The following is a 16075-nucleotide window of genomic DNA, read 5'->3' on the forward strand; positions in this document are numbered from 1 at the left end:
TATAAAACAAGTTTCAGATATAAACACAAACAAATATCACAACTAAAAAAATATAAACAACCAGAAGAAAAACAAACAGTTAAACAATTTAGAAGGCAAAATAGAAATTTTATTCATCTTCACTACTCTCTCTCTTTCTTTTTTTTTCTCTTTTTGTTTTAATCAGTTCATCTATTTTTTTAATTTTTCCTCATGTCTCCTCTGTCTTTCTTGCATTTTTTTAATCTGTGCACTTTCAAATTACTGCCTGAACAGTCTCATCTCTTTCAAAATTTCATCAATTTGGTGTTTTTTTTTCTTTTTTTTTGTAACTTCAATTCCTGTAACATCATTTTCACTCATACTGGTGTTCAAATTTTGCAATGTTCTAGGTTGATTATCACTCCCAGTACTAGAAGTTCCAAGTTCATTATTAGGACTCACAATAGAATCATATATTTTGGGGGGATTGATACTGTGTTTGTCCCCACATAATTTATCCATCTCTTCAAAAAACCTTGGGAGGCTTTTTATATTCTGATACTTTGTTTTTGCAGGAATCAATATACTGTTTATAGGTGTGATCCAGGGACCGAGCTTGTGCGCATACTTTGTTCGTCCCCTCCTCCCTTTCCACAACTTCAAATCCCCTCAGCCTCAGATTGTTTGCCACTTCTGCCCACACCATTTTTTTTTATTAATTTACTTTTTAATTTTGCCTTAATGGCATCAATTGCCAATATTTCGAATATGGCAAGTTTTGCTTGATTGTCTCTTGCTTGCTGATAAGGGTCCTTTGAGTTGCACCACAGTCTAAAGGTACTGGTACATGCTGGACTTTCTTCAGAACCATGATCAAAAATACTGACAAACTGCTCTTCACTGATACCATACGCTGAGTAGTTTGACTGGTTCACAATAAATTTGTCTCCAGACATGTCAGCATCTGAAAGAGAATAAATCCTCATTAAACTAAATGAGGAAACTTAGTATGCTGCCTATGCTGAAACAGTGGCTACAATAATTATGATGACAATCGTCATAGCCAAGATTTCAAAGAATACTATGGAAAAGATTTTCAGAGGGATAGTCAAGGCAAGAATTTAAAATTAAAATGTATGAAACGTAGGCTATTTTAGGACAGACATGCAGTAAAAAAAGAAAAAAAAACCACTTCAGCAAAAAAGTGTAGCTCTGACCTTGGATCAAGACAATAGTAACATATATTAAATTAATTTTTTTTTTAATTAATTTGACAGGTTAAACTGAACTTGATACAAAAGTAACAGAAAAATAAACCATGCAAAAACCAAATCCAATCTATTATTTTAAAATTTATTCAACCGTAAACTTTTCTGTGAATATACAATCCTATTTAAGCAACAGGGATTTAGCCTGTATGACAGCATAAGTGATTAGGTAGGCTATTATAAAGTGACTTTTTGATAGAACAGAAATATTAATTTACAAAAACACTCAAATTCAAGGACATTTTTTTGGCAAATGCATCTGATTTATGGTGTTTGTTTAAGTACCAGTTGGCACTACTTGTTAGGTGGAATTAACAAAGAGTTTGACTGTTCTATACATAGGTCAATTTAGCTCTCAAGTATAGAGATCTTTGAACTATTTTTAACGAAATGGCCATGCGTAAAGGAGTTTTTGTTATATGATCTTTAAACTTTATTTTTAGCAAAATGGCTACCTCAAATTTTTTATCAGATGTATTTAGGGAAAAAGGGCTTGGGGGCCAGTTGCCCTCTGATCACTTTTGACTCTTAAAAAGGACACTAGAACTCGCAATTTCCAATCGAATGAGTCCCCTTTGAAGTTTAACCGACGACCCCTTCTATATGAAGTCCCTTTGGAAAAATAAATAAATGGAGTTTGGGGGGAGGCTAGCTGCCCTCCAATTACTTTTGACTCTAAAAAAGTGAATTATAACTTTCAATTTCCAATCAAATGAGCCCTCTAGGAGTTTTATACGAGCATCCCTTCCATAACAACCATATATGCCCCCAGGGCATAACTTACAACGCCTACCCCCGAGCCCTGGGGGGCTGTGTTGACACCGGATTTTTTGTTATCGGAACTTTGAACTATTTTTAACAAAATGTCTATCTCAAAATTTTTATCTGATGCATTTAGGCCATGGAGGAGGGATGGGGGGCTAGTTGCCCTACGATCTCTTTTAACCCTTAAAAAGTGAACAAGAAATTTCAATTTCAAATCAAATGAGCCCCCTCTGAAGTTTATACGAGCATCCCTTTCATAAAACTTACAACGCCCCAGGACAACACTTACAACGCCTATCCCCCGGGCTCTGGGGGGGGGCGTTTTGTTATCTAATTTTTTAACAATTTCCAAAACACTGGCTATCTCAAAATATTTAGCGGACGGGTTTGGGGAAAAAAGAGCGCGGGGGGGGGCTATTTGAACTCTCTTGACGTTTAAAAAGTGAACGAGAACTTTCAATTTCCAATCAAATGAGCCTTCTATGAAGTTTACATAAGCATCTCTTTCATAAGAACCATACATGCCCTTAGGGCATAACTTAGAATGCCTTCCTCTGTGCCCTGGGGGGTTCTATTAAGACCAGATTTTTTCTTATCCGACCTTTGAACTATTTTTAACAAGATGTCTATCTCAAAATTTTCATCAGACGGGTTTTGAAAAAGAATGCTTGGGCGGGGGGAGAGGGGCTAGCTGCCCTCGGATCTCCTTTGACTATTAAAAATTGAGCTCGAACTTTCAATATCCAATCAAATGAGCCCTCTATGAAATTTATACGAGCATCCCTTTCATACTAACAATATATGCCCCAGGGCATAACTTACAACTCCTGTCCCCGGGCCCTTGGGGGTTGTGAAGACACCCGAGTTTTTTCTATCAGACTTTTGAGAAATTTTTAACTTAATGGCTATCTCTAAATTTTTATTGACTGCATTTGGGGGAAAAGGGGCGTGGCGAGAGGGGGGGAGGCTAGTTGCCCTCCAATCTCTTTTGACTTAACCAGAACTTTCAATTTCCCATCAAATGAGCCATCTTTGAATTTTTTTACGAGCATCCCTTCAATAAGAACCATATATTCCCCCAGGGCATAACTTACAACTCCTGCCCTCGGGCCCTGGGGGGCTGTGTTGACCCCTGAGTTTTCGTTATATGGTCTTTTAACTATTTAAAAAAACTATCTCAAAGTTCTTATTGGATGGATTTGAGGAAAAAAGGGCGTGGATGGGAGGGGGGCTAGGTACCCTCCAATCTCTTTTGACTCTTAAAAAGTGAACTAGAACTTTCAATTTCTAATCAAATGCTCCCTCTTTGAAGTTAATACGAGCATCCCTTCCACAAGACCCATATATGCTCCCAGGGAATAACTTACAACGCCTGCCCCCGAGCCCTGGTGGGTTGTGTCGACACCGGAATTTTTGTTATATGATCTTTGAACTATTTTTAACAAAATAGATATCTTAAAATTTTTATTTGATGCACTTGGGAAAAAAGGGTTAGGGGGATACCCTCCAATATCTCTTGCCACATAAAAAAATATCTAGAACTTTCAATTTCCAATCAAATGATCCCTCTTTGATGTTTATACTAGCATTCTTTCTATAAGAGCCATACATGCCCCCAGGACATAAATTGTAACCCTTGCCTATGAAAACAGTGGGGGGAGTGTCTTGTTCAAATATAACTTCCAAAACTTTCAACTACGTTGAACAAAATGGCTATACCAAAATTTTGATTGGATGTGTTTGGGGAAAAGGTGGGCGTGGAAGGGATGTCAGTTGGCTTAGAATCACTTTGAATATTAAAAAGAGAACTAGACATTTAAATTTCCAATCGAACGAGCCCTTTCTGAAGTTTCTACGAAAACGTTGTTTATAAAATAAAACCTTATATGCCCCCAGTGCATAACTTACAACCCTTGCCCTGAGGGCTGTGGGGGAGTTGTCATCCTCAAAGACCTAATTTCCAGAACTTAAAACTACGTTTAATAAAATGGCTGTGTCAAAATTTTGATTGGATGTGTGGGGAAAAGGCGGGCGTGAGAGGGGGACTAGTTGCCCTCAAATCACTTTCGACTATTAAAAAGGGCAGTAACCCTTTGAATTTCCAATCGACTGAGCCTTTTTTGAAGTTTTTACGACAACGCCTTCTATAAAAACCTTATATGCCCTAAGGGTGTAACAAAATGGCTATCTCAAAATTTTGATTGGATGTGTTGGGGGAATAATGGGCGTGGGGGAGGGCTAGTGGCACTCCAATCACTTTTGACTGTTAAAAAAGGCACTAGCTCTTTGAATTTCCAATCGAATGAGCCTTTTTTGAAGTTTCTAAGACAACGCCTTCTATAAAAACCTTATATGCCCCCAGGGCATAAATTAAAACCCTTGCCCTGAGGGTTGTGGGGGAGTGTCCTCCTCAAAAACATATTTCCTATCTGGCAATCAACTACGCTGAGCAAAAGTGCTATCTCAAAATTTTAATTGGATGTGTTTGGGGAATGATGGGCGTGGGGGCTAATTGCCCTCCAATCACTTTTGACTATTAAAAAGTGCACTAGCCCTTTGAATTTCCAATCGAATGAGCCTTTTTTGAAGTTACTACAACAACGCCTTCTATAAAAGCCTTTTATGCCCCCAGGGCATAACTTAAAACCTGTGCCTCGAGGATTCTAGGGAATTGTCCTCCTCAAAAACATATTTTCTATCTGGAAATCAACTACGCTGAACAAAATGGATATCTCAAAATTTTGATTGGATGTGTTTGGGGGAATGATGAGTGCGGGGGGGCTAGTTGCCCTCTAATCACTTTCTACTATCAAAAAGGGCACTAGAACTATCGATTTCCAATCGAATGAGCCCCCTTTGAAGTTTCTACGACGACCCCTTCCATATGAAGTGCCTCTGGAAAAAAAAATAAAATCAGAGGCAACGCTGTAGCGTTGCCTATAGTAAAGGCCATACGGCTCAAATGTTTTATTATTTATTATTCATTAATTTTTTTTTTTTCCCAGAGGCACTTCATGTGGAGGGAGTCGTTGTAGAAGCTTAAAAGGGGGCTCATTCGATTGGAAATCGAGTTCTAGTGCCATTTTTAATAGTCGAAACTGATTGGAGGGCATCTAGCCCCCCCCTCCACCCATCATTACTCCCAAATGCTAAATTATTGTGGCACAAAAAATCCTAAACAAAACGATCCTTTTCTTCCTGCATCAACAAAGAAATAGCCTAACTATTGTCTTTTGAAGTTATTTTTTCGATCCATTCATTGTTGCGGGAAAAAACCCTGTTTGATTTATCAGAGGCATGTAATTAAGTTGTCTATAGCAAAGACCGTAAGGCTTCAATATTTTATTATTATTTATTTAAAAGAAACTTTGCATAAAGATAAGTTTTCTAAGAAAAGTAAAGAGCCATTTTAAACTCAGGACCAACAGAAATTAATTCCAATTATAGTTAAAACTCAAAAAGACCAGAAATTACTGTTAAAGAATAAACAAAACCCCGAACGAACAGAAATAAAATTAACTATCTTAGAAACATAAAGATAACCAGTGCAAACATAAATGAATGAATAAATCTTATATAGCTTCAATATTTTTTTTAGTATTTCCCCCCCCCCCAGAGGGGCTTTATATGGAAGGGTTGAAAATACCATTTTGTTAAAAATAGTTGAAACGTTAAATAACAAAACTCTTGTGTCGACAAAACACCCCAGGGCCCAGGGCAGGAAGGGATTCTCGTATAAACTTCAGAGAGGGCGCTTTTGATTGGAAATTGGAAGTTCTAGTTCAGCTTTTAAGAGTCAAAAGTGATCAAAGGGCAACTAATCCCCTCCGCCGTCCTTTTTCCACAAAATACATCAGATAAGAATTTTGAGGTAGCCATTTTGTTAAAAAAAAAAGTTCAAAGGTCAGATAACGAAAACTCCAGGGTCAACACATGTTGTACAAACATAATATTTGTAATATAATTCGTTTTATAACTATATATCATTAGTTATAATAATTATATATACTTATTAATCATAAGTTATACCCGGGGGGCATATATAGCTGTTTTGGAAGGAATTCTCGTATAAACTTCAGAGAGGGCTCATTTGATTGGAAATTTAAATTTCTAGTTCAGTTTTTAAGAGTCAAAAATGATCGAAGGCCAACTAGCCCCTCCTTCACGCCATTTTCCAACAAATACATCAGATAAGAATTTTGAGGTAGCCATTTTGTTAAAAAAAAAATCAAGGGTCAGATAACAAAAACTCCGGGGTCAACACATGTTGTACAAACATAATATGTGTAATATAATTCGTTTCATAACTAATTCACCATTTGAAAAAAATAAGTTGTTTAAAATCAGTGAATACATACAAATTTAGATCATTGACCTATGATAATCTGTTCAGAAAACATTAAAAATGTAGTTCATGAAAAACATTCCCGCCAAACTTTATTTCGTTTCAGACGGATGAATAAACCCATCCGATTAAAATTTGAGGTGACTATTTTGTTAAAAATAGTTCAGCCATCAGATATTAAAACTCCATGGTCGCCACAACCCCCCAGGGCCCAGAGAGAGGCGTTGTAAGTTATACTCTGGGGATATATATCGTTCTTATAGAAGGGATACTCGTATAAACTTCAGAGAGGGCTCATATGATTGAAAATAGAAAGTTCTAGTTCACTTTTAAAGAGTCAAAAGACACCAAAGGTTAATTAGCCCCCCCACGCCATTTTTCTCCAAACCCATCCGATAAAAATTTTGAGATAGCAATTTTGTTAATAATAGTTCAAATATTAGATAATAAAAATTCCGAGCTTGACACAAACCCATTTTTTCACTTTGATATTGTTACTTTGATACCAGTTTTGATACTTTGATGAACAGTTAATTTTTTTTTTAAAGATTGATTTTGAAAGAAGCAATTTTTAAAAGCCTGAAATTTTTTGCAATCAAAAACAAAAAAAAAATTAAATAAAAAAACTTTCCGAAAAATAAGTTTTTCAAAGAAAAGTAAAGGCAATTTTAAACTTAAGCTCAATAGATACAAATACCTTTTAAAATTCAAACTCAAAACGACCAGAAATTACTATTAAAGAATAAATGAAACCCAAAACGAACAGAAATTATATAAACAATCATAGCAAAAACATACAACAAGTAATAATATAAATAAATAAATAGATCTTAAAGCAAGTAATGCTTAGATTGAATATGAAGATCAAGCTTAAAACGAAAAAAAAATATTTTCATATTGAAGTATAAATGAAACTTAAAACAAACAGAAATTCAATCAACAATCAATGCAAACAAACATATAATTAACAAATAAATCATAAAACGAATGAAACTTAACTTGAATATGCAAATCAAGCTTGAAACAAACAAAAATCACTACAAACAAGAGTTTGGGTATGACCTCCTTCTCTCACTGTAAAAGTCTAAAACCTACTGCGTCATTCGCGCTTTACTGAAAACTATATGGGTCTTTAACAGTCTTGGAAAGTATAAACAACATCAAACTGAATATTTGATGTATAATGATATTAATTGTTGAAAGCTCATCAGTTCAAAATGTTACTATAATTTTAATGTTTATTTTCAATATTAAGTACAAAAGAAAATATTTGTCATAAAATTGGTTTTCACGAAAGCGCCAATGATGCAGTAGGTTTTAGACTTTTACAGTGAGAGAAGGAGGTCATACCCAAACTTTTGTTTGTAGTGATTTTTGTTTGTTTCAAGCCTGATTTGCATATTCAATTCAAGTTTCACTTGTCTTAAGTTTTATTTATTAATTTAAATTACTATAGTGTTTAGTGTTTGTTGTAGTTTGTTTTTATTTCATGTCTGGGTCGGTTTAGGTTCTGTTATGCTTAAATGTGAAAATATTTTTTTTATTTTAATATGGATATTAATATTAAATATAAGCATTAGTCGATTTAATATCCATTTTTTAATTTATATTATTAATTGTTGTATGTTTTTGCTATGATGTTTATTTAATTTCTGTTCGTTTTGGGTTTCATTTATTCTTTAATAGTAATTTCTGGTCATTTTGAGGTTGAATTTTAAAAGGTATTTGTATCTGTTGAGCTTAGGTTTAAAATGGCCTTTCCTTTTCTATAAAAAACTTATTTTTCGGAAATTTTTTAGTTTAATAATAAATAAATAAATAATAACAATAAAACATTGGAGCCGTATGGCCTTTACTATAGGCAACGCTATAGCGTCGCCTCTGATACGCAAATATAAGACAAAAGACACTATTTGACTGAAAAGGGACAATCTTCCCCAGATAGACAGAAATTGCCAATTTCAGGCTATCAAAAATTGACATTTTTGAAACTTTTTCATATGTCTATTCACTGAAAAGCTGGGTATAGCATTGGAACATTAATTCATTAATAGATAAAATTATATTTTGACTTCCCAAAGAAGAACTATAATAAAAAAAAGGAATGTACTTGACTGATTTGAAACCTAAAATTTTATATCTACTGGTCAAAATCTTGGTACTGGTGCATTATGCAGGCACACAAAAGAAGTCAAGTTTGGTTAATGCTAATTAAAATAAATAAAACAGGATGAATATATAATAGTTTAGGAACAAATTTGGGCTTTATATTTGCACATTAGGGGGGGGGGGGGGTGGGAGGGTAAAGCATAGCATATATTAAATATGCAACCTAACCTAGGTACCTTCCCCCCTAAACTCCAAAAAACAATTGTTTAAATATTGCAACTCATTGAGAAACCACAGCACTGCAATCATTTATCTATAGTGGTCTTTTGCAAATAGCCCATTTGACAGGTTTCCTTAATACAGTATATAGCAGTGGGCCCGCATAATGCACCAGTACCAAAATCTCGTTAGAATCTCAATACTCTGAACATGAAAACCATGTTTTCATACAGGAATATTTGTCTAGAATTTTACAAAACTTAGGACCTGTGAAATTTTTCTTGTGTAACCAATTCTCTCCAGGATATTGACTTTTCATGATCTTAGGAGCTACTGGTGGAATAAAAGTTTCAGAGATGGATATACAGCCCAAATAAATATCAGAAAACTTATTTTTTAACTCTTCACTATTGCTCAAACTGAATAACTAATAAACCATAGCCTACTCAAAACTATGAAACTAAAAACTAGGTCCCTAATTTAATCACTTTCTATCTGTTTAAATATACCAGAGTAGGCTAGATCATATTTCAATTTATTCTGATCTCAAACTAATAGCCTATGAATTATGTCAAATCTTGAGGAAACTAAGCTACTACTAAATATCAATTAGGACTAGTTTGCTGCTAATTTTCTGAATTATAGGAGAATGAGACATTTAAACACTTTTGCAAGTGTTTTACCTTTTAAATATTTTGCCTGAATATTATGAAAATTCAAAGCAAGAAAAAAAGTACTTTTGTGAAACAGTTTTGCTTGAGGTGAAAGATTATCAATTTTTGAATTAAACTCCAGGCTGGATTGAACCAATTTTGTCATTACTTGAACCAAATGGTTGATGCAAAAAAGGCCTTAACTTTATCTAGGCTATCTTCTTGTTTCCAGCATAAACCTAACAAAGAAATCTTCATTTAAAATGTTATAAATGAACATCCAAAATAATTTTATCCTGATGAATGAAAATCATTTTGGTTCTGTAAAACATTAGTCAGAGGTTAGCTAATAGGCTTATCAGAGTTTGGTTGAGGTAGGCTAATAGGCCTATCAGAGTTTGGTTGAGGTATGCTAATAGGCCTATCAGAGTTTGGTTGAGGACAAGGTAGGCTAAGAAACTAATTTCAGTGGTAGCCTATGGTTTGAATTACAAAAATCCCTATAAAATATTGATTATTTTTCAAAAGGGTCATTCTTTTACTCATCTATGTGCTCAAGATCTTACATCTTTTGACAAAGAACACTTAAAAGTGAAATCTTAGCAGTAAGATCTAACATCTTATGGCATTCTTTTGCAAACACCTTTCATCATTCTGCTCTGATCAGTGGTCTAAGAACAATGATGAGAATATCATCAAAGTTCTCTCATCATTGTTTTATATGGCAGAAAGATGGCGTGTTTCACACTTCTTGCTAACATCAGCAAGCTGTAAAATCTTAGAACAAAGATAAGTTAAAAGAATGGAACTTTTTGCTGAAAGAAGTGAGATCTTAGTGCAAAAGAACGGGCCTAAAGTAAGAAATGTCAAACAAAAATTATCAGAGAAAATATTCTTACAAATTAACCTGAATTCTCTAGTGTATTAACTGCAATATTATATACACAGAATTCTATCACTTTCTAATTGGCTAATTATGTCCCGCCCATTTTTAATTCACCTCCTAACTAGAATTAAAAATAATTAATTATTTTGCAAACAACAAACAGAAATAAGCAGTGGACAGGGCCTATTATTTTTAATAGGGACTATAATTTATTATTTTAAATTTTTAAAGGGCTAGGCACATGTAGCTGATTTTGGGAACTGATTTCAGCAAGGGTGTATTCCATGTCAAGTGATTATAATTAATGATGCTAAGAGGCAGGGCTTAGTGACTTTTTTGGTGATTAATTACAATGAATTTACAATAATCATTAAATACAATTAATTACATGCCTAAAGCTCTAAAGTCCTAGTACATTCCTTGTCTAGAATGTAATAAATGATGATTAACCACTGAAAACCATCACTAAGCCCCACCTCTTAACATCATTAATTAGAATCACACAACATGGAATACACCCTTGCTGAAATTGGTTCATGAAATCAGCTATGTGTGCCTAGCCCTTAATATTGGTGATGTGTAACAGATTTCAGTCAAAAAATTGATCATCATTAACCATGATTATGGTGAGGGATGCATCCAATATTTGACTGAAAAGTGACAATCTCACAGGGAAAGATGGTTATGAATTGAAGTTATCAAGTATTTTGCAGTAGGTTGCATCAAGACATGGCTAATTGCAGACAGAGAAAAGCCAAGACAGATAGTCCAAGTAATTGAGAGGCAAATGTTTAAATGGCTGGGGCATGGGTAAATGGCAGGAGTATGCATGACTCTCTTATTGGACACATACTAGTTTGTTAGTTTTTTGGAAAGGCATGCCTGCCTAGTGATTGTTTCAATCTCAGACAGAGATATGGAGGGGAAAAAAGGGGGGAGAACATCAGTAGGTAGTTGATAAGAGAATGCTGAATGGCTCTGGACAATGGAAGCAAAGAACTTGTTAAGATTATTAGCAGTAACTTTGGGGGATTTTGGTAAGTTGAAGTGAAGCTGGTCTAGACCCCTACCACACAACTTTTTTACCTAGGAACACCAATTTTTTGTATATTGGTAAACAATTATTTGACCTTATTCTTGTAGTAGAATTGGGCAGATTTACATATTTCCTTTTTAATCAATTTTCTTAGTTTATCAGCTTCATCCAGTTTACCATTTCTAAAAAGATTCAATTTTTTCCTAATTAGTACTTTTGTGGGTTGGTTAATGAATGGTTTGTCACTGGAGCACTTTTTAAATCTTTTCTCAGGGAAAGAAATTAGGGATTTATCATTCAGCTTTTTGTGAAAGATAGTGATTTTTTCATCAAGATCATGCAAATTATAAATATCAGACCAATTCTCAGTACTCAGCCATGTTCCAAAAGAATGTGGGTGAGATGTGCCTCTCACTCACTTTGACTAGCCTATCTGTCTTGGATTTTTCTACAACTAGTCATATCTTGATTCCTCTAACTAATTGATTTGAATTCAAGATGTCTACAAGCCAACCTTTCTAACTACTAAAAAACTTTTCTTCAAATTCCTTATTAAGCTTAGCCTAGTAGTCTTTGCAAGATGGACCTAGCCTACCAAAAACCCTTTAAATTCTGAAGAATATGAACAAGATTACTTACAGGGCTCTTACATTCTCTAGTTATTTTCTCTATTTACAGTTCCCTAGTCTTCTCTTTAGGATAAATGATTTCACATGTTTTTCTATTTCAAAAAATATACAAGACTGACATCACTTATCCTCAAGTAATCCTGCTTATTGTAGGACAAGCAAAAAGGGAAAAAAGACTGAAATACTTGTATACACTCCTAGTTTTCTATTTACATTTCTATCCAACACAACCAGCATGCCTGGGTAATGGTGCAGATTAGCTACTCTTGATAAAAACAACTCATTTCTTACTATACATTAATCAGTTATTTGGGCTGTAAAGTTCCAGAGATACTGTCCAGTAAAGACAGTATATAAGCAACTCACTTCTTACTATATATTCTGGTTCTATTAGGCAATTAGCTCTGCACCATAGCCTATACTTCAGGGGTAGCTAATCTGCATCTTTACTAATAAGGCCATTCCTGCACCTCTGTCATATAGAAACAAAGAATAAAATTCTACTTCAGCTACTTTTGCCCATCTGGGAATATGGCTAGTTTATGAAAATTACACTTTCAGGAATGTGTTTACAGGCCAAAGTATGGCCTGGGAAGGGATATGTACTGAGATATTGAATTACCTACCTACACTCCTTCTCCCTCAATAGTGTCTTGAAATTTGCCTACAGGACAGGCCTATACCGCTTGAAATTATGCCAAAACAACAATTTACCGTCATTGTTAGTTATCAGTTTCTTTTTCTCTTTCTTTAGCTCTGAAAATATAATTTCAGTTTTCTGAGCAGAATTTTATGCAGTATCAAAGTTTTATTTCCAAACTTCAGGAAATGTATTTGCATAGGCCTATCTTTAAAACCTTGTGAATTCGGATTGAACAAAGTTATTATGCTGAAAACAATTTTGTTGTAATTCATTTAAGCGAAAGATCTATTTTGCAGGGTTTCACTTCTATAACTCACATATTTTTAAAGGTCACCAAAGGTCAGGACACTCTAGAAGGAGAACGAGTGGAGGTAGATACTTAAAATCGCCTTCCCATGGAATGGGCTATTTTAGCCTGTAATCTGATCGCTGATAAATTCATATTCCTTACATAACCCCTTTCCAAGATAGTCAAAAGTAGCTAAAGCAGAATTTTACCAAACAAAGAAATGATGATGTGGATCAAAAGTTTCTTACCAAGAGATTTAGTTGATTCCTGCTCATCATTTGTATGTGCTTCAAAAACGATCAATGCTTTCAGTGGGTGCATGTTCTATTAATTTTGAATTTCCCACCAAATTTATCGAAAAAAGCCGTTTTTTATCTTCTGGATGTCTTTCCCAATCGCTGGTTTGCCAGGCGATGAAAAATGGTCAAATGGAGCTCCAGTATCCATTTCACAGGAACCTTCCATGAGATGAAAAACACGACTAATTTCAGGCTATCTAAAATTAAAATTTTGAATTAAAGTTATCAAGTATTTTGCAGTAGGTTGCATCAAGACATGGCTAATTGTAGACAGAGAAAAGCCAAGACAGATAGTCCAAGTATTTGAGAGGCAAATGTTTAAATTGTTGGGGCACGGATAAATGGCAGGAGTATGCATGACTCTCTTATTGGACACATACTTGTTTGTTAGTTTTGCCTGCCTAGAGTCTCAGGTCATATGGCCATGCTTGCCACCGCTGGTGATTTACCACCAGCTCTGGTAATTTTTCATCCTCCTGGTAATTTTTCTACTGATTTTCTTGAATCTGTTGAGTTTTAGTGATTTTCTTTTTCAATTTGGTGATTTTCTACAAAAGTGGTTGACATTTCATGCATGATTCGTTCCCACTGTTTAACTGAGGTAAATTAATCAGTGACTTTCATATTTTATATCTTGTTTTTATTCCTTATTTCTAAAGAATAGCGCTATTTTGAGCTTTTCTGTATCCTTTTAGCTTGGCGATTGGCTTCCCCGTAGTAACAAATTTTATGTATAAATATCAAAAAGTAATAATTTATCAGGCAAATATAGCAGAGTCCCACATGAACATAGATTCAGCATCTTAGGATAGTTTTTTTTTCATGGGACTTAACAGTCTTGGGGAAAGGGATGAAAAGATGCTAGGATTCGAACACAACATATATATATATCGTTTTTAGTGTCTTAAACACACTAAAGAGAGAAATTGTCGTAATTGATTTTGTTTCAATTGATTTTGTTTCGTACTGCCTCAGCAACAACAGCAACCGTACAAGAAAATTGAAATATAGTTTTCTTGATTATTATCGCTTCTAATCAGTAGTTGTGCCAAACCTATCCTGCTCAAGTCATCCTCAGGGCTATACTGTGGTGTTTATCCTTCCCATAGTATAGTGCAGACGGTTTGATATCATCTATTTTCCCTTCTTATTTTAGTTTTATATTTGTGTTTAAAGCTTTTTCCAATAGGCAATGTTCAGAAGTCCTCCAAAAAAAAACGTCCCCCCAGATCCCAAATCAAATTCCATAGTGAAAGATACCCATCCTGGCTGGTCAAGCACATTATCTGAAAGTTCTAATGATGGCTCCGATTCGGAGAATAGGACAATGATAACTGTAGGTCCTAATGCAACCATAAATGATGATAATGGGTTTCAAGAGGTCCTCTCTAGAAGCTCTAAAAAAAGGAAAAAAATCTCCCCAATTAAAGGCATTTCCCCTCTCCCTGCCCAAGATCCTCCCTCCAAAAACTTAGGAATTTACCTTAAAATTACACCCACTACCCCCTTTGAAATAAAAATGATCACTGCAATAAGAGTTGCAATTTTTAAATTGCTAAAATCAATGTTCTCTCTTAACATTAACCGTGATGGATCTCTGCTTATAGCTGTAGAAGATCAGAAATCAGCAGATACAATAATTAACCTTAAATCCCTTTTGAATATCCCAATTATTGCATCTAATTGGAACCCAAAACAATCACCAACAAAAATTGTAGTTTACAATGTTCCCCCAGAGATATCTACTCAGGAGTTAAAAGAAGGCCTCTCAGATAGGGCTGGAAACACAATCCCAGTTGAGGATGTTACCCAACTTGGAAAACCTAACTCTACTGGCCTAAAAACTAGTATATCCTTCTTATTCACACTAAAGGATAAAATTGATATCCCAGAAAAATTATTCCTATTTGGGCAAATCAAACCACACAAGGAATACAAACCTAAGCCTATTCAGTGTCAGAAGTGTTTCAAACTGGGACACACGACAAACAAATGCAATGAAATTCTCCAAGAGTGCAGTAATTGTAAATCTTTCCATCCTAAAGAGCTGACAACTTGCAAAAACACCCAGCCTACATGCATCAATTGCAAAGGTCCACATGAATCTACAAATAAATCATTATGCCCTGCATACAAGAAAAGAGCTCTAACACTCCAAATATCAACAGAGAAGGCCATCCCATACCCCTTTGCAGCAATGGAAGCAAATGCTGCCCAACAATACCAAATAAAGCCTGTAATGAAACCAACCAAAACCCCCAAGTCAAATGCCCCAAATGCTTCAAGCACCCCATATAAAACAATATCTTCTAAGCCCCCTAGCTCAAATCCCTATCAGAAGGAATCACCAAGCCAGCAAGCCTTGTTTTCCGGTGAGATGAGGCCAGCCTGGCCCTCCCTCCCAAGAAGAAACAAACCAGAAACACTACCAGGAATCAATCCCTTAACCAACAAACATGATGCACTACCAAAAATGCAATCCCCAAATATATGCTTATTCATTCTAAACTGTAATGCAGTTCAGGCCATGAACATACATCAACTACAGAAAACAAAAATTATTGCAGAATTGGCAAAAATCTACATCCAAGATGATATGCTCATTCAAGCAAAAAAAGATCTTGCTTTACTTTTAACAAAGCTGAACATTGATACACAGTCATATGAAGAATAAATCAACAACACAACATTTATCAATACTCCAATGGAATGTAAGATCACTGACAGAAAATAAGCTAAATGAACTAATATCATTTATGAATAATAATTCCATTAATATTGCTTGCCTCCAGGAAACTCATTTAACCCAAAATCAACAAATCAAGTCTCTGGGATACACTATCCTGAGAAAGGATAGATCTTCAGAGAGAAAAGGAGGTGGTGTAGCTTTATTAGTTACTAATAATATAAAATTTTGTGGCATCAATTTTCCAGATTTTGAAAATGATGTTGATGTAATTGGTATAAGTGTTT

General features: G+C 34.8%; 1 long non-coding RNA gene across 1 annotated transcript; it reads right to left on the reverse strand.

Moving 5' to 3' along the window:
- Nucleotides 1-317: 317 nt before the first annotated feature.
- LOC148950764 (uncharacterized) lies at nucleotides 318-13119 on the reverse strand. The gene is made up of 2 exons (XR_016141977.1): nucleotides 13052-13119; nucleotides 318-925 (listed from the first exon to the last, which is right to left on the reverse strand). It is a non-coding gene; the product is annotated as an uncharacterized LOC148950764 (long non-coding RNA).
- Nucleotides 13120-16075: the final 2956 nt, after the last annotated feature.

The sequence above is a fragment of the Artemia sp. Qi Xiang Cuo genome, chromosome 7 (genome assembly GCF_049724085.1).
Source record: "Artemia sp. Qi Xiang Cuo chromosome 7, ASM4972408v1, whole genome shotgun sequence".
NCBI classification, from domain to species: domain Eukaryota; kingdom Metazoa; phylum Arthropoda; class Branchiopoda; order Anostraca; family Artemiidae; genus Artemia; species Artemia sp. Qi Xiang Cuo.